The sequence below is a fragment of the Lissotriton helveticus genome, chromosome 11 (assembly GCF_964261635.1).
Source record: "Lissotriton helveticus chromosome 11, aLisHel1.1, whole genome shotgun sequence".
Lineage (NCBI taxonomy): Eukaryota > Metazoa > Chordata > Amphibia > Caudata > Salamandridae > Lissotriton > Lissotriton helveticus.
Window position 1 is genome coordinate 128,005,134 of NC_136072.1, and position 20,277 is coordinate 128,025,410.

The 20,277-nt window shown below is 44.0% G+C and overlaps 1 protein-coding gene across 1 annotated transcript in view; it reads right to left on the reverse strand.

Moving 5' to 3' along the window:
- LOC144792049 (histidine-rich glycoprotein-like) overlaps positions 1–20,277 on the reverse strand; it is a 102,066-nt gene that overhangs the window by 10,640 nt on the left and 71,149 nt on the right. The window lies entirely within an intron of this gene.

Below are 20,277 nucleotides of genomic sequence, written 5' to 3' on the forward strand. Positions count from 1 at the left end.
ACATCTTTCATTTAGTAGCTTATACCCACATTTCTATGTTTAATAGTTTTTATTGAAATAACACAGATTGCATTTAGATGAATGCTGGGCTGTAGGCATCCAACCATGAACTCCAAAAGATAAGGAACATTTTCCTTTACTAACGTTTCGCATCATAAACATTGATGTCTGTGTGACCTTAAACATCACAGACTGCTTCTGTCAACCAGTAACCAGTCTAATTTTAAGATTCCTGCTTTTTGAAGCCTTGAAAAGCCCCAGGCTTTCATGTGGCATGGGGTGAAGCCTGGGTTGGATGTTCACTCGATACTGTCTCCTGGAAGCACACACTGGGGCTGATTCACAAAGTTAAATTAGACTTTTGTATAAGTTTCTGATTTGTTTCTATTCACAAATACATTTTACGAGTAGTATCTTTACGACTATACAGTCTCCGCACAAGTGGTGGAGACTCCTCACATAAAGACAGGACAATAATATCTTTTTATGTGTGAAGTCTCCCCTATGAGTGCAGAGAACCCGCAGTCATAATGATACTATTCGTGAAATTCCTTTGTGAATAGCAAAAAATCATAAAGTAATAAAAAGGGTTAAGTTTCCCTTTTTTACTCAGGTGCAAAGTTATCAATAAACTGGGATAGTGCACCATTTCATTACCACATGTAAAATAGTATAAAATAGTATATGAACTACAATAAAACACAGGATAAATAAAAGCAGTGACGGAGAACTAGAATGAATAATAAATCTGATTACAAATGATCAATAGATTACATAGGTTCATAGAGGAAGTTAAGAGTTAATATAAGGAAAATGCGAATTTTGAGTTTAGGAGAAAACAAAAACAGAAACAAACAGAAAATAAAATGATGGAAGAAAAGAGAAAGACAAATAAACATGTTATACTAAGTAGTGGAAAAAGATAGGGCATCAGAATCAAATTAATATGTTATAATTGATCTAAAGAAGAGTTAATTAGAAATTAAAAAAAAGCTACATAAGGTTGATAAATTCTCTTGAAATAAGCAACTAAAGTTAAAAGAAATACACTATGTCACATATATACATATATATATATATGTATATCAATATATCAATATATATCAATATATATATATATATATATATAAAACTGCCTTTCAAAAGAAATGCCGACGCTGTGTCTCCGTGGATCAGAGTTGCTTTTAATTGTCAACCGCAATTGTTGTTGCGTTTCGCTGGTAACACCGGCTTCTTCACCAACAATTTTACATAAAGTTTATCCACCATTTTAACATGATTCACAATACACCACGTGATGCCTACAACAATAAAACGGGTAAAAAGACTGGTAGTTGCCTTCAGTTTGTTTTACCATTCATAATTGCATTTACTTTTCAGTAAGGGCCTCCACAGTACAAAACATATATAGAGCCCTTGCATTTAAAATACAGACAAATATATCGATAATTTCATATTTGAATTTATAAACTTAACCTTACTGTTTGCTCCGCTGCACAGAATGCTTGAACCACAACAATTGCGGCTGACAATTAAAAGCAACTTTGGTGCACGGAGACATGGCGTCTGCATTTCTTTTGAAAGGCAGTCTTATGTTATCAGACTGACTGTGTCTGGGAGTCCGTCCGTCGACGAGCCCTCTGTTCAGGAGGCGGGAGGAATAACCCAGCATTTTGGAGTTATATATATATATATATATATATATATATATATATATATATATATATTTTTTTTTTAATAAATATATATTTATATATATATATATATATATATATATATATACCTCACCGTACAACAAAGTACGAATGCACTCTACGTAGTAATAACGTCACCAATCCAGAAGTCTGCTTACAGATGAAAGTTTATTTCCGCATAAAAGCCAAAGAAAACACCCTACGCGTTTCGGCGAAGCCGCCTTGCTCCCGTGAGCAAGACCCTTCGCCGAAACGTGTATGTTTGTCTGAGAAGGGAGAATAAAGCACTTTAAATTGGAACCTGCCGTGTGGTCCGTGTCCTGATTTGAAGCTTTCTCTGCGGTGGAATTGGGAGTTCGTTTGGCACACATATATATATATACACATATATACACATATACATATATATTCACTGAAAAAACCATAGGTTATAGACCATATATAGTTAGGAATTAGCATTTAAAAAACCTTATTTTACTCACACAAAACCATTGAAATTCCATATATAGTTAGTTGCACTAACTATATATTGCGCACCCGCAATCCACTGCTGATCATGTCACATATTACATCATTCATGACATGGTCAGTGACATCACTGATGACATCACTGATGACATCTCAAATGACATCACTGATGACATCACTGATGACAACATCCAGTGACTGTATGTTTCTGTAAAGTTAAAATATGTCTTACATATTGAAGAATGAGTGGATGTATAAGTGTCTGGATGAAGGATTTAGTAGGTGCGTGACTGACTGTATGAGTGAGTGATTAAATGTGTCTCACTGAATGCATGGGTTAGTGACTAAACTGTCTTAAATTGTGCATCATTTTGTCTGTTGTTCTGTAAACTGCTGCATGTGTTGATCATTAGCTATACGAGAGGCTATATGTGTTATTAATTGGTTGCCCAAGTATTTCTATGGGAGATTGAGTTTGTGTGGGGGTGGCTGGAAGGTGTGTGACTCTATGCATAGATGTGTGAGCAGTTTATTCACTAGGTGTATGAGTTCAAGAGTGCATGTGGAAACAGCTACATGGGCAGTTGACTGTGTGCATGAGTGTATTGATGAGTGAATGGATATCTCAATGCTACATGTCATAGTAAGTACATATGTAAAACACAGTACATGTGAGAGTTGGCATATATAAATAACTGTGCATGAGAGCCACTGAATGAGTGAGTGGTTGTATCGATCATTGTGAACTTGTATCAGGGATTGTATAAGAGAGTAAATATGTGTTAGTATATGTTTCAATAAGTAAGGTGTGTTTAACTGTATAGTTGAAGAAATGGAGGTGAGATTGTTTCTTTGCATGACTGACTGGGTGTGTGAGTAACTCCATGGATGAGTGGCAGTGTGTGAGTGTCTGTATACACTGAGTGTATCTAAGGTTATATTAGAGTCTGAAGAGGTTTATCGTATTAGCACAAGAATGATGTCAAATGAGATGTCATCAGTGATGTCATCAGTGATGTCATTTGAGATGTCATCAGTAATGTCATCAGTGATGTCACTGACCATGTCATGAATGATGTAATATGTGACATGATCAGCAGTGGATTGCGGGTGCGCAATATATAGTTAGTGCAACTAACTATATATGGAATTTCAATGGTTTTGTGTGAGTAAAATAAGGTTTTTTAAATGCTAATTCCTAACTATATATGGTCTATAACCTATGGTTTTTTCAGTGAATTTTCAAGGTTTTGTAAATGCTAATTCCTAACTATATATGGTCTATAACCTATGGTTTTTTCAGTGAATTTCAATGGTTTTTTAATAGCAAATATCATAAGCTGTCGAATGTCAAGTACGTGGTAAGTGAAAACATTTTCGTGTTTATGCACACTGATCTGCTTTGAATGGTGCCCCCCCCCCCTCATTTCTATTAGGAGTACTCTCTCTTTGCAGATAGTGAAAGGTAGTTAACGCAGGCCTTTGCCCCCGTTGTAATCCGTCGTGCCTGCTTCTCTCTCCATTTGATTGATTGTTATCCAAGTATTTACTGTTTTAGAATTAGTTCTCTTTGGTTCATTCTCTATTTACAAACAAACACAGAGTCGCAATACTCTGTTTAGTCTTTGCAGATAACGAAAAATCGTGTAAAAAAAAAGAAAAGGAATCGAGCAAAATCAGTAGGCCACTAATGGGATCTCTTTTTGACCTCGCTAAAATAGAAACATTAGGAACAACCCCTCATGACAAATACAAAACTAGTGAGATGAACTGAACTCCACACAATGATGGCTGCAAAACAGCTCGGCTCCGCCACCCACCCCGCCCAAAATAACGATAAAGAACGGCTGCCATGATTGGTTGCGGAATGACCACGACGGAGCTACGAAATGGTGCTGCTCTCATGCTAACCCCAGCTTCAGTCTGAAACATCCAGAAACACTGTAGACTCCCAATTCGATCAGTTCCGGTAGCGCCCCAATGTAACCCGGTAGAGAAGAACTAGCCCTCCCCTCTTTGACTGATGGTTCTTGTTGCCTGTCCCTTCTGTTGTCATTTAACAGAACTATTTAGCCTGCTGAAAGGGGTTGTGTTCCGACCGCTGGTTGGTGGAGACATTTTGACTATATTCTGGAACTGCGTTGTCGCGTAATGCGTCATATGACGCGCCGCGTTAGCGCATCCGGAAGTCATCCGGGGCGCGCAGCGCGTAACGTAAGCATAACAAGTCATGTGACTTGTTAATAAAACTTTTCATTGGTTCATTTTACTTTTCTTATTGTAATGATGAAAGGCTTGGTCATATGACCTAAAAATTACGCTTTTCATTACTTCCGAACATTATTTTTTCTTAAATATATGTTATAATGTTCCAGGCTAATGTACTTTCCCGGAAATTTTACAACTGTCCTGCAAGTAAAATATATTCTTTTTTCGAGAAAAAGAGCGTTTCTTCGTCCCATGACGGAGCCGTTGAGCAAAAGAGGGTCGACCTGCTGTCTTAGTCGCCGATACGCCTGAATATGAGATTCTTATCGATCACTTTATGTTGCAGGAATAGAAAACACAACAGCCCTTGACCATTTATCTTTACTGCGTTCCTTCGTATTATACCTTTTACCCTTCATGTAATTGGTCTGCTTTATTTCACTTGCCTTTTAATGATTCTAAAACAGTCACTATTATTAAAAACTTTACCAATGTATATACTACTACCATGTTTTCTTTTAAAAACCTTTATTGTGAAAATTTCATTATACAAATACGAGCCTATAACCACGTGGGCCTGCCACAGAGCAAACTGTAATCGTATATGATGAATAGACATTTACACTGTAGAGGAACGTAACGGGCGGGCCATTAGGTTGCAAGAACTAAGGTGTCTAACAGTTACGGAATCGGTGGACGTACATTTTATAATTAAAATACGACAGGGCCAGTTACAATAAAATTATCTAGATATACATTTGCGGGCAAGTACCATGGGTGACGTTAATTCGAACTTTCAACAGTACAGTAATCAATAACACATCAGAACTTAATATCAATAGGGATGTCGAAATAGTCAATCAATTCTCGTCCCCGCCCGCCATGTGCTTCAAAACTGCATACGTATCTCGTGATTTCAAGGTTCTGCAACCAGTACACAACAAGGAGTTACGAGTCCCATTTATTCCGGCGCCATTTTGGGCGAGGACGGGCAGGTCCAGGATATAGTCAAAATGTCTCTACCAACCATCGACTATGATGATGTTTATATGCTGTATTTATTAGAGTAACACTCATCTGTCCACATGAAATTAATTTGCCACAATCTAAACATGTCATTTTAATCTTTCCAAAGTTCTTCTAAATATTTGGGACCGTTTCCCTTGCCTCTGAAGCTCTCAGTGCCACTTCTTTGATGAATGTACTAGCAGGTCAGGGGTTCTCCTCCAAATCTCTCTTTTATGCAGCACTATAATTAATTGGTGCCACCTCTCCATATGACGATGCATGGTATAGTTACCACAACTATATTTTTTTTCGGTTCCTCTGGAGAGTTCATCGTGGCAGATGAAGCGTGTAACGTACCGGGCATTTACCTTTTTTTGCATGTACAGGAAAGGAAAAAAAAATCGAGCGTCCGAGTTCTAAGGTGTCCCAGGGCCATTTTAGTGGACCAGGCCCAAATCCAAAGAACAGGCCGCCATTTTGAGAGTCCTCTTGCAGCCGCCTGTCGCTGTAGCATCAAGAGCAGCCGAAACTCAGCTGAATGGCAACTGAAACGGTAAAGGGGCCCCCTACTACAGCAGACGAGCCTCCACCTAGGAAGGCCCATTCACGCCGGCTCCCCCCCCCTTCGGGCACCCCACGCCGTTATTCGGAGCAGTATTGTAGGATGGCCACACCAGTGCGGCAACTTGCTAGACATCACCTCGGTGGTAACCGAATCTCAACGCCTTGTGGTGTCTTCTATTCAAAAAACATTGTTATGCTGCCTTCGACCTATTCGCCGCAAGTGCGCACACAACTCAACTGCATAGCTTGCTAGACACCACCTCGGTGCCATCCGGATCTTGGAATGTCAGCACCTTTTGGTGTCTTCTCTTCAGAAAATATTGTTGCGCTGCCTTTGGCCCCATTCGCACATCAGTCCGCTACTGACGCCATCTCACAGGCTAATGGGGCGCCCCACGCCGACTTTCAGCATTGTAGAATGACCACACCAGTACAGCAACTTGCTAGACATCACCTCGGTGCCATCCGGATCTCGGCGCCCCACTGCAGATGAAGTGCCTCTCAACTATGAAACCACCGCGGTGACATCCGGATCTTGGCGCGTTGTGCTGCCTTCGGCCTATTCGCACATCGGTCCGCTACTGACGCCATCTCACAGGCTAATGGGGCGACCCACGCCGAGTTTCAGCATTGTAGGATGACCACACCAGTACAGCAACTTGCTAGACATCACCTCGGTGCCATCCGAATCTTGGCATCTCAACGCCTAGTGGTATCTTCCATACAAAAAATATTGTTACGCTGCCTTTGGCCCCATTCGCACATCAGTCCGCAACTTAGACATCACCTCGGTGCCATCCGGATCTTGGCATCTCAGCGCCTTGTGGTGTCAGTCAGAAAATATTGTTGCACTGCCTTTGGCCCCATTCGCACATCGGTCCGCTACTGACGCCATCTCACAGGCCAACGGGGCGCCCCACGCCGACTTTCAACATTGTAGGATGGCCACAGAAGTGCGACAACTTACTAGACACCACCTCGGTGCCATCCGGATCTTGGCGCGTTGTGCTGCCTTCGGCCTATTCGCACATCGGTCCGCTACTGACGCCATCTCACAGGCCAACGGGGCGCCCCACGCCGACTTTCAGCATTGTTGGATGGCCACACCAGTGCGGCAACTTACTAGACACCACCTCGGTGCCATCCGGATCTTGGCGCGTTGTGCTGCCTTCGGCCTATTCGCACATCGGTCCGCTACTGACGCAAACTCACAGGCCAACGGGGCGCCCCACGCCGACTTTCAGCATTGTAGGATGGCCACACCAGTGCTGCAACTTGCTGGACACCACCTCGGTGCCATCCGGATCTTGGCGCGTTGTATTGCCTTCGGCCTATTCGCACATCGGTCCGCTACTGACGCCGCCTCACGTGCCAACGTATTTTCTCCGCATTTTATACCCTATGCCGCATAACAGGTCATGTGACTTGTTTATAAAACTTTTCATTGGTTCATTTTACTTTTGGTTTCCTAATGATGGAAGGCTTGATCATATGACCTAAAAACAACACTTTTCATTGGATGAAAACTTTTTTTTTTTTCCCAAACGATGAAAGCCCCACCTTGTTTCTGGATGTTTCAAACTAAACTGGCGTCAGCATGAGAGCACCACCATCTCGTAGCTCCGTCGTGGTCATTCCGCGAGCAATCATGGCAGCCGCTCCCCACCAGAAGCCTGCAGGAGTCGGGGCCCCCAAAACTTTTGATGAATTCTCAAGGCGGAGGGGACGCTTTCGAGAATGGGGTCCAAGACCTAGCAGACAAGCGTCCGATTTCCAAGGTGTCCCAGGGCCATTTCAGTGGACCAGGCCCAAAAAGGAAAGAGCCTGCCGCCATTTTGAGAGTCCTGTGACAGCCGCCTATCGCTGCACCGCAAGAGTGGGCGCAACTCAGCTGAATTGCGGCTTTTGACACAGTGGACCAAAAACGGACGGAATGGCAACTGAAACGGTAAAGGGGCGCCCCACTACAACAGATGACACTCCACCTGGAGAGGCCCGTTCACGCCGCCTCCCCCGGGGCGCCCCACGCCGTTATTCGGAGCAGCATTGTAGGATACCAAAACCAGTGCGGCAACTTACTGGACATCACCTTGGTGCCATCGTTCTGCTGCCTTGGAACTATTCGCACAACAGTTTGCTACTGATGACCCACCCCCCGCGACGCCCCACGCCGTTATTTGCTGGGTGGCAACTTACTAGACATCACTTTCGTGTCATCTAGATTTCGGCGCGTTCTGCTGCCTTGGAACTATTCGCACAACAGTTTGCTACTGATGACCCACCCCCCGCGACGCCCCACGCCGGAAATCTGGACGTTGTGCTGCATTGGGACTATTCGCACAGCCGACCGCTACTTCGTTGTTTTTCCCTAAAAATGTTTATATGTTATTACTATTTTTGTTTTCTTGTATATATTTATAAATTATTAAAGTTTTATAATCTTACTACTTTGTCGGAGTGCTATATATTTTTAATGTGACACATAATTGTAAAAACTTTGATGTACAAAGAGTCATCCCTGGAATCTTCCGCTTCACGCTCGGTCCCCTCCCCAATCACAATACAGGATGGTTTTCAGATAATAGCAACGCTTCTGCTGTGACGGATCTCATCGAGTGTGGGCCTTGATCTGCTATAACTCCTTTGAAGAGGGGTGATTCTTTACAGCTGTGGCCATAAACTACATCTGCAGGGCTAGCTGATAGCCTAGGACCGGCCTGGACAATCGGACACAGAGGAAAAGGAGTGTCAGAGGGTGCGGTAGTGAATAGGGCGAAAGGGAGGTGTCGGGCGGGCACAGGGTGTGATTCTCAGGGAAGAGCAGCGCAGATGGGGGGAGGTTTATTACCCATGCATAAGACAGAGAGCGGGGGTGACCACTGCCTGGGTGAGATGCTTGCGAGGGTGGGGAGCCATGCTAAGGATCGACAGCGTGCACAGAGTGGGTCTGGTCAAGGCATCTAAAATGGCTGCCGTGCACGACAAAAGTGTGGCATTTGAAAAAAGACAAGATGGCGCAGACAATGTTTTTCAACACTTCCTGATTTCCTTCGAATCGAACGTTAACAGACGTTGGGGCATATTACCAAAGTTAAGCGATATTTATCCCTAACGATGCATTGCAAAGATTTTTTTACCGTCAGAAATTATCGCAGATAAACCTTGCTATTATCAAGGTTTATCGCAAATACGATAAAAAACGACCGCAATGCATTAATATCGCTGAAAACTCAGCGATATTCATGCATTACCGAGCTAATGCTCTTAGCCATGTTATCCACCTCCCATTGCATAACATGGCTAAGCACTGCTCAGGGCAGCTGTTACTTTTTGGAGATATTCGCGCTTATCTCGAATATTTCCAAAAGTTGATAATAGGAGATAGCGATGTTAGCGACTGTTTCCAGTCGCTAACATCTTGGCATGCCCACTTTGCATGTCATTAGTGATAAATATCACTCACATGCAAAGTGGGGCCCAAGATGGTCGCTATCTCCTACTAGCCGTCGCTAACTGGTGTTAGCAACAGCTAGGTAATACAGATATAATTTTATCTCCGCGAAGCGGAGCGCTGTTACAGATATATATCTTGTTTTTGAACGTTAATTTCTCAAAATGCACTGAAGCACATATATTGAGACCTAGCAAAGGCACATCGGGCTACCAGTCCCTAATATTTTACCAAGTTTCGTGCAAATCCATTCAGCCGTTCGATTATTATTATTATTTATTTTTTTTGCCCCGCGGGGCCCTTTTTAAACCTCCACATCAAACCTAGGGGGTCAGCGAGGATCTACTATGCCCCCTTATGGTCATTTGCCCCTTCGCTTTGGCCTCCTCTTGTCTCTCGATCCTACCGAGAGACAAGATGGCGGCCGCTACGTACTGTTTGGAATGTTTACAGACACCGGAAAACCAATCAGCTTCGCTTCGCAAAGCTCCGTAACGCGAAAAGTACGCGAAGCGGTGCGCTGTTACAGATATATATCTTTTTTTGAACGTTAATTTCTCAAAATCCACTGAAGCACATATATTGAGACCTAGCAAAGGCACATCGGGCTACCAGTCCCTACAATTTTGCCAAGTTTCGTGCAAATCCATTCAGCCGTTCGATTATTATTATTATTTTTTTTTTTTGCCCCGCGGGGCCCTTTTAAAACCTCCACATCAAACCTAGGGGGTCAGCGAGGATCTACTATTCCCCCTTATGGTCATTTGCCCCTTCGCTTTGGCCTCCTCTTGTCTCTCGATCCTACCGAGAGACAAGATGGCGGCCGCTACGGACTGTTTGGAATGTTGACAGACGCCGGAGAACCAATCAGCTTCGCTTCACAAAGCTCCGTTGCGCGAAAAGTACGCGTCCTGGAGCGCTGCCCGGTCCGCTGTTACAGATATATATCTTTTTTTAAACGTTAATTTCTCAAAATTCACTGTAGCACATATATTGAGACCTACAAAAGGCACATCGGGCTACCAGTCCCTACAATTTTGCCAAGTTTCGTGCAAATCCATTCAGCCGTTCGGGCTAAAAGTGAGGCCAACCGCCCTATGGAAAACTCAATGTTAAAAACACGTTTTGGGACCCCCCTTTTTTCTCGACCCCCCCTGGACGAACCCCCCCCCCAATTTTCAGGGGCTGCTCAGAAACAAAATGTGCCATTTTCCTGAAAATTTCAGCCAATTCCGTCCACAAACGCCAAAGTTATTAGACATAGAATTTTCAAAAAACCCATAGAGAAAAAATCCTAACTATATATACCTACTGGCGACCGCCAGTAGGTAATATATTTATATATATATATATATATATATATATATATATATATATATATATATATATATATATACATATATACATTCATATATATATTCCAAGGATAATCCGGCACGGCACAAGCTTTCTCCAGGCTGCAAGTACGGACACAAACCCAAAATTGGTGCAAAAAAGTGATTTATTTAGCTACGCTGTTCCCAGTCATCACAACGCGTTTTGCGCTTCCCAGAGCGCTTGATCACATACATATATACATACATATATATATATATTCACTGAAAAAACCATAGGTTATAGACCATATATAGTTAGGAATTAGCATTTAAAAAACCTTATTTTACTCACACAAAACCATTGAAATTCCATATATAGTTAGTTGCACTAACTATATATCGCGCACCCGCAATCCACTGCTGATCATGTCACATATTACATCATTCATGACATGGTCAGTGACATCACTGATGACATCACTGATGACATCTCAAATGACATCACTGATGACATCTCACTTGACATCAATGATCACATCACTGATGATATCATTCATGTGATAATACAATGCATCTCCTCACACTCTAATATAACCTCCGTTACACCCAGTGTTAAATAGAGAGTATCATTTTTGAAACCATTGACACACCAATACTAGTTACTACATACGCACTCACTGATTCCTATGTCTACACACACATTCACTCATACAATCATTCATACATACAATCACTCATCTTTACAACACTATCATATGCACTCATACACCTATACAGACACTCACACTCTGCCACTCATCCATGGAGTTACTCACACACCTAGTCAGTCCTGAAAAGAATCAATCACACTTCCATTTTCTCATCTATACAGTTAAACACAGAACACCTTACATTTTTGAAACATATACTAACACATAGTTACTCTCTTATAGAATCACTGATACAAGTACACATTGATCTGCACAGAGTCACACACCTCCCAGCCAGCCATACACACACTCAGTCTCCCATACAAATACTTGTGCAACCAATCAATAACCCATATAGCTACTTATATAGCTACTGATCAACACGTGCAGCAGCTTGCACAACAACAGACATACTGATGCACACTTTTAGACAGTTTAGTCACTAACCCGTGCATTCAGTAAGACGCATTTAATCACTCACTCATACAGTCAATCACGCACCTACTAAAACCTTCATTCAGACACTTATACATCCACTCATTCTTCAATATGTAAAACATATTTAAACTTTACAGAAACACATAATCACTGGATGTTGTTATCAGTGATGTCATCAGTGATGTCACTGACCATGTCATGAATGATGTAATATGTGACATGATCAGCAGTGGATTGCGGGTGCGCGATATATAGTTAGTGCAACTAACTATATATGGAATTTCAATGGTTTTGTGTGAGTAAAATAAGGTTTTTTAAATGCTAATTCCTAACTATATATGGTCTATAACCTATGGTTTTTTCAGTGAATTTTCAAGGTTTTGTAAATGCTAATTCCTAACTATATATGGTCTATAACCTATGGTTTTTTCAGTGAATTTCAATGGTTTTTTAATAGCAAATATCATAAGCTGTCGAATGTCAAGTACGTGGTAAGTGAAAACATTTTCGTGTTTATGCACACTGATCTGCTTTGAATGGTGCCCCCCCCCTCATTTCTATTAGGAGTACTCTCTCTTTGCAGATAGTGAAAGGTAGTTAACGCAGGCCTTTGCCCCCGTTGTAATCCGTCGTGCCTGCTTCTCTCTCCATTTGATTGATTGTTATCCAAGTATTTACTGTTTTAGAATTAGTTCTCTTTGGTTCATTCTCTATTTACAAACAAACACAGAGTCGCAATACTCTGTTTAGTCTTTGCAGATAACGAAAAATCGTGTAAAAAAAAAGAAAAGGAATCGAGCAAAATCAGTAGGCCACTAATGGGATCTCTTTTTGACCTCGCTAAAATAGAAACATTAGGAACAACCCCTCATGACAAATACAAAACTAGTGAGATGAACACAATGATGGCTGCAAAACAGCTCGGCTCCGCCACCCACCCCGCCCAAAATAACGATAAAGAGCGGCTGCCATGATTGGTTGCGGAATGGCCACAACGGAGCTACGAAATGGTGGTGCTCTCATGCTAACCCCAGCTTCAGTCTGAAACATCCAGAAACACTGTAGACTACCAATTCGATCAGTTCCAGTAGCGCCCCAATGTAACCCGGTAGAGAAGAACTAGCCCTCCCCTCTTTGACTGATGGTTCTTGTTGCCTGTCCCTTCTGTTGTCATTTAACAGAACTATTTAGCCTGCTGAAAGGGGTTGTGTTTCGACCGCTGGTTGGTGGAGACATTTTGACTATATTCTGGACCTGCGTTGTCGCGTAATGCGTCATATGACGCGCCGCGTTAGCGCATCCGGAAGTCATCCGGGGCGCGCAGCGCGTAACGTAAGCATAACAAGTCATGTGACTTGTTAATAAAACTTTTCATTGGTTCATTTTACTTTTCTTATTCTAATGATGAAAGCCTTGGTCATATCACCTAAAAATTACGCTTTTAATTACTTCCGAACATTATTTTTTCTTAAATATATGTTATAATGTTCCAGGCTAATGTACTTTCCCGGAAATTTTACAACTGTCCTGCAAGTAAAATATATTCTTTTTTCGAGAAAAAGAGCGTTTCTTCGTCCCATGACAGAGCCGTTGAGCAAAAGAGGGTCGACCTGCTGTCTTAGTCGCCGATACGCCTGAATATGAGATTCTTAGCGATCACTTTATGTTGCAGGAATAGAAAACACAACAGCCCTTGACCATTTATCTTTACTGCGTTCCTTCGTATTATACCTTTTGCCCTTCATGTAATTGGTCTGCTTTATTTCACTTGCCTTTTAATGATTCTAAAACAGTGACTATTATTAAAAACTTTACCAATGTATATACTACTACCATGTTTTCTTTTAAAAACCTTTATTGTGAAAATTTCATTATACAAATACGAGCCTATAACCACGTGGGCCTGCCACGGAGCAAACTGTAATCGTATATGATGAATAGACATTTACACTGTAGAGGAACGTAACGGGCGGGCCATTAGGTTGCAAGAACTAAGGTGTCTAACAGTTACGGAATCGGTGGACGTACATTTTATAATTAAAATACGACAGGGCCAGTTACAATAAAATTATCTAGATATACATTTGCGGGCAAGTACCATGGGTGACGTTAATTCGAACTTTCAACAGTACAGTAATCAATAACACATCAGAACTTAATATCAATAGGGATGTCGAAATATTCAATCAATTCTCGTCCCCGCCCGCCATGTGCTTCAAAACTGCATACGTATCTCGTGATTTCAAGGTTCTGCAACCAGTACACAACAAGGAGTTACGAGTCCCATTTATTCCGGCGCCATTTTGGGCGAGGACGGGCAGGTCCAGGATATAGTCAAAATGTCTCTACCAACCATCGACTGATGATGTTCATATACTGTATTTATTAGAGTAACACTCATCTGTCCACATGAAATTAATTTACCACAATCTAAACATGTCATTTTAATCTTTCCAAAGTTCTTCTAAATATTTGGGACCGTTTCCCTTGCCTCTGAAGCTCTCAGTGCCACTTCTTTGATGAATGTACTAGCAGGTCAGGGGTTCTCCTCCAAATCTCTCTTTTATGCAGCACTATAATTAATTGGTGCCACCTCTCCATATGACGATGCATGGTATAGTTACCACAACTATATTTTTTTTCGGTTCCTCTGGAGAGTTCATCGTGGCAGATGAAGCGTGTAACGTACCGGGCATTTACCTTTTTTTGCATGTACAGGAAAGGAAAAAAAAATCGAGCGTCCAAGTTCTAATGTGTCCCAGGGCCATTTTAGTGGACCAGGCCCAAATCCAAAGAACAGGCCGCCATTTTGAGAGTCCTCTTGCAGCCGCCTGTCGCTGTAGCATCAAGAGCAGCCGAAACTCAGCTGAATGGCAACTGAAACGGTAAATGGGCGCCCCACTACATTTCAGCATTGTAGGATCACCACACCAGTACAGCAACTTGCTAGACATCACCTCGGTGCCATCCGGATCTCGGCGCCCCACTGCAGATGAAGTGCCTCTCAACTATGAAACCACCACGGTGACATCCGGATCTTGGCGCGTTGTGCTGCCTTCGGCCTATTCGCACATCGGTCCGCTACTGACGCCATCTCACAGGCTAATGGGGTGACCCACGCCGAGTTTCAGCATTGTAGGATGACCACACCAACTTGCTAGACATCACCTCGGTGCCATCCGAATCTTGGCATCTCAACGCCTAGTGGTATCTTCCATACAGAAAATATTGTTACGCTGCCTTTGGCCCCATTCGCACATCAGTCCGCAACTTAGACATCACCTCGGTGCCATCCGGATCTTGGCATCTCAGCGCCTTGTGGTGTCAGTCAGAAAATATTGTTGCGCTGCCTTTGGCCCCATTCGCACATCAGTCCGCTACTGACACCATCTCACAGGCCAATAGGGCGCCCCACGCCGACTTTTACCATTGTACGATGGCCACACCAGTGGCACAACTTGCTAGACATCACCTCGGTGCCATCCGAATCTTGGCATCTCAACGCCTAGTGGTATCTTCCATACAGAAAATCTTGTTACCCTACCTTTGGCCCCATTCGCACATCGGTCCGCAACTTAGACATCACCTCGGTGCCATCCGGATCTTGGCATCTCAGCGCCTTGTGGTGTATTCTCTTCAGAAAATATTGTTGAGCTGCCTTTGGCCCCATTCGCACATCGGTCCGCAACTTAGACATCACCTCGGTGCCATCCGGATCTTGGCATCTCAGCGCCTTGTGGTGTCTTCTACTCCGAAAATATTGTAGAAAATATTGTTGCGCTGCCTTTGGCCCCATTCACACATCAGTCCGCTACTGACACCATCTCACAGGCCAACAGGGCGCCCCACGCTGACTTTTACCATTGTACGATGGCCACACCAGTGCCACAACTTGCTAGACACCACCTCGGTGCCATCCGGATCTTGGCATCTCAGCGCCTTGTGGTGTCTTCAAATCAGAAAATATTGTTGCGCTGCCTTTGGCCCCATTCGCACATCGGTCCGCTACTGACGCCATCTCACAGGCCAACGGGGCGCCCCACGCCGACTTTCAACATTGTAGGATGGCCACAGAAGTGCGACAACTTACTAGACACCACCTCGGTGCCATCCGGATCTTGGCGCGTTGTGCTGCCTTCGGCCTATTCGCACATCGGTCCGCTACTGACGCAAACTCACAGGCCAACGGGGCGCCCCACGCCGACTTTCAGCATTGTAGGATGGCCACACCAGTGCGGCAACTTGCTACACACCACCTCGGTGCCATCCGGATCTTGGAATCTCAGCGCCTAGTGGTGTCTTCTATTCCGAAAATATTGTTGCGCTGCCTTCGGCCCCATTCACACATCGGTCCGCTACTGACGCCATCTCACAGTCCAACGGGGCGCCCCACGCCGACTTTCAGCATTGTAGGATGGCCACACCAGTGCGGCAACTTACTAGACACCACCTCGGTGCCATCCGGATCTTGGCGCGTTGTGCTGCCTTCGGCCTATTCGCACATCGGTCCGCTACTGACGCAAACTCACAGGCCAACGGGGCGCCCCACGCCGACTTTCAGCATTGTTGGATGGCCACACCAGTGCGGCAACTTACTAGACACCACCTCGGTGCCATCCGGATCTTGGCGCGTTGTGCTGCCTTCGGCCTATTCGCACATCGGTCCGCTACTGACGCAAACTCACAGGCCAACGGGGCGCTCCACGCCGACTTTCAGCATTGTAGGATGGCCACACCAGTGCTGCAACTTGCTGGACACCACCTCGGTGCCATCCGGATCTTGGCGCGTTGTGTTGCCTTCGGCCTATTCGCACATCGGTCCGCTACTGACGCCGCCTCACGTGCCAACGTATTTTCTCCGCATTTTACACCCTATGCCGCATAACAGGTCATGTGACTTGTTTATAAAATTTTCATTGGTTCATTTTACTTTTGGTTTCCTAATGATGGAAGGCTTGATCATGTGACCTAAAAACAACACTTTTCATTGGATGAAAACTTTTTTTTTTTCCCAAACGATGAAAGCCCCACCTTGTTTCTGGATGTTTCAGACTGAAGCTGGCCTCAGCATGAGAGCACCACCATCTCGTAGCTCAGTCGTGGTCATTCCGCGAGCAATCATGGCAGCCGCTCCCCACCAGAAGCATGCAGGAGTCGGAGCCCCCAAAACTTTTGATGAATTCTCAAGGCGGAGGGGACGCTTTCGAGAATGGGGTCCAAGACCTAGCAGACAAGCGTCCGATTTCCAAGGTGTCCCAGGGCCATTTCAGTGGACCAGGCCCAAAAAGGAAACAGCCTGCCGCCATTTTGAGAGTCCTGTAACAGCCGCCTATCGCTGCACCGCAAGAGTGGGCGCAACTCAGCTGAATTGCGGCTTTTGACACAGTGGACCAAAAACGGACGGAATGGCAACTGAAACGGTAAAGGGGCGCCCCACTACAACAGATGACACTCCACCTGGAGAGGCCCGTTCACGCCGCCTCCCCCGGAGCGCCCCACGCTGTTATTCGGAGCAGCATTGTAGGATACCAAAACCAGTGCGGCAACTTACTGGACATCACCTTGGTGCCATCGTTCTGCTGCCTTGGAACTATTCGCGCAACAGTTTGCTACTGATGACCCACCCCCCGCGACGCCCCATGCCGTTATTTGCTGGGTGGCAACTTACTAGACATCACTTTCGTGTCATCTAGATTTCAGCGTGTTCTGCTGCCTTGGAACTATTCGCACAACAGTTTGCTACTGATGACCCACCCCCCGCGACGCCCCACGCCGGAAATCTGGACGTTGTGCTGCGTTGGGACTATTCGCACAGCCGACCGCTACTTCGTTGTTTTTCCCTAAAAATGTTTATATGTTATTACTATTTTTGTTTTCTTGTATATATTTATAAATTATTAAAGTTTTATAATCTTACTACTTTGTCGGAGTGCTATATATTTTTAATGTGACACATAATTGTAAAAACTTTGATGTACAAAGAGTCATCCCTGGAATCTTCCGCTTCAGGCTCGGTCCCCTCCCCAATCACAATACAGGATGGTTTTCAGATAATAGCAACGCTTCTGCTGTGACGGATCTCATCGAGTGTGGGCCTTGATCTACTATAACTCCTTTGAAGAGGGGTGATTCTTTACAGCTGTGGCCATAAACTACATCTGCAGGGCTAGCTGATACCCTAGGACCAGCCTGGACAATCGGACACAGAGGAAAAGGAGTGTCAGAGGGTGCGGTAGTGAATAGGGCGAAAGGGAGGTGTCGGGCGGGCACAGGGTGTGATTCTCAGGGAAGAGCAGCGCAGATGGGGGGAGGTTTATTACCCATGCATAAGACAGAGAGCGGGGGTGACCACTGCCTGGGGGAGATGCTTGCGAGGGTGGGGAGCCATGCTAAGGATCGACAGCGTGCACAGAGTGGGTCTGGTCAAGGCATCTAAAATGGCTGCCGTGCACGACAAAAGTGTGGCATTTGAAAAAAGACAAGATGGCGCAGACAATGTTTTTCAACACTTCCTGATTTCCTTCGAATCGAACGTTAACATACGTTGGGGCATATTACCAAAGTTAAGCGATATTTATCCCTAACGATGCTTAGCAACGATTTTTTTACCGTCAGAAATGATCGCAGATAAACCTTGCTATTATCAAGGTTTATCGGAAATACGATAAAAAACGACCGCAATGCATTAATATCGCTGAAAACTCAGCGATATTCATGCATTACCGAGCTAATGCTCTTAGCCATGTTATCCACCTCCCATTGGATAACATGGCTAAGAACTGCTCAGGGCAGGTGGTAGCTTTTGGAGATATTCGCGCTTATCTCGAATATTTCCAAAAGTTGATAATAGGAGATAGCGATGTTAGCGACTGTTTCCAGTCGCTAACATCTTGGCATGCCCACTTTGCATGTCATTAGTGATAAATATCACTCACATGCAAAGTGGGGCCCAAGATGGTCGCTATATTCTACTAGCCGTCGCTAACTGGTGTTAGCAACAGCTAGGTAATACACATATAATTTTATCTCCGCGAAGCGGAGCGCTGTTACAGATATATATCTTGTTTCTGAACGTTAATTTCTCAAAATGCACTGAAGCACATATATTGAGACCTAGCAAAGGCACATCGGGCTACCAGTCCCTACAATTTTGCCAAGTTTCGTGCAAATCCATTCAGCTGTTCGATCCTACCGAGAGACAAGATGGCGGCCGCTACGGACTGTTTGGAATGTTTACAGACACCGGAGAGCCAATCAGCTTCGCTTCGCAAAGCTCCGTAACGCGAAAAGTACGCGAAGCGGTGCGCTGTTACAGATATATATCTTTTTTTGAACGTTAATTTCTCAAAATCCACTGGAGCACATATATTGAGATCTAGCAAAGGCACATCGGGCTACCAGTCCCTACAATTTTGCCAAGTTTCGTGCAAATCCATTCAGCTGTTCGATTATTATTATTTTTATTTTTTTTTGCCCCGCGGGGCCCTTTTAAAACCTCCACATCAAACCTAGGGGGTGAGCGACAATGTACTATGCCCCCTTATGGTCATTTGCCCCTTCGTTTTGGCCTCCTCTTGTCTCTCGATCCTACCGAGAGACAAGATGGCGGCCGCTACGGACTGTTTGGAATGTTGACAGACGCCGGAGAACCAATCAGCTTCGCTTCACAAAGCTCCGTTGCGCGTAAAGTACGCGTCCTGGGACGCTGCCAGGTCCGCTGTTACAGATATATATCTTTTTTTAAACGTTAATTTCTCAAAATCCACTGGAGCACATATATTGAGACCTACAAAAGGCACATCGGGCTACCAGTCCCTACAATTTTGCCAAGTTTCGTGCAAATCCATTCAGCCGTTCGGGCTAAAAGTGAGGCCAACCGCCCTATGGAAAACTCAATGTTAAAAACACGTTTTGGGACCCCCCTTTTTTCTCGGCCCCCCCTTGACGAACCCCCCCCAAATTTTCAAGGGCTGCTCAGAAACAAAATGTGCCATTTTCCTGAAAATTTCAGCCAATTCCGTCCACAAACGCCAAAGTTATTAGACATAGAATTTTCAAAAATCCCATAGAGAAAAAATCCTAACTATATATACCTACTGGCGACCGCCAGTAGGTAATATATATACATATATATATACATATATATATACATACATATATACAGACATATATACATACATATATACATATATATATTACCTACTGGCGGTCGCCAGTAGGTATATATAGTTAGGATTTTTTCTCTATGGGTTTTTTGAAAATTCTATGTCTAATAACTTTGGCGTTTGTGGACGGAATTGGCTGAAATTTTCAGGAAAATGGCACATTTTGTTTCTGAGCAGCCCCTGAAAATTGGGGGGGGGTTTGTCCAGGGGGGGTCGAGAAAAAAGGGGGGTCCCAAAACGTGTTTTTAACATTGAGTTTTCCATAGGGCGGTTGGC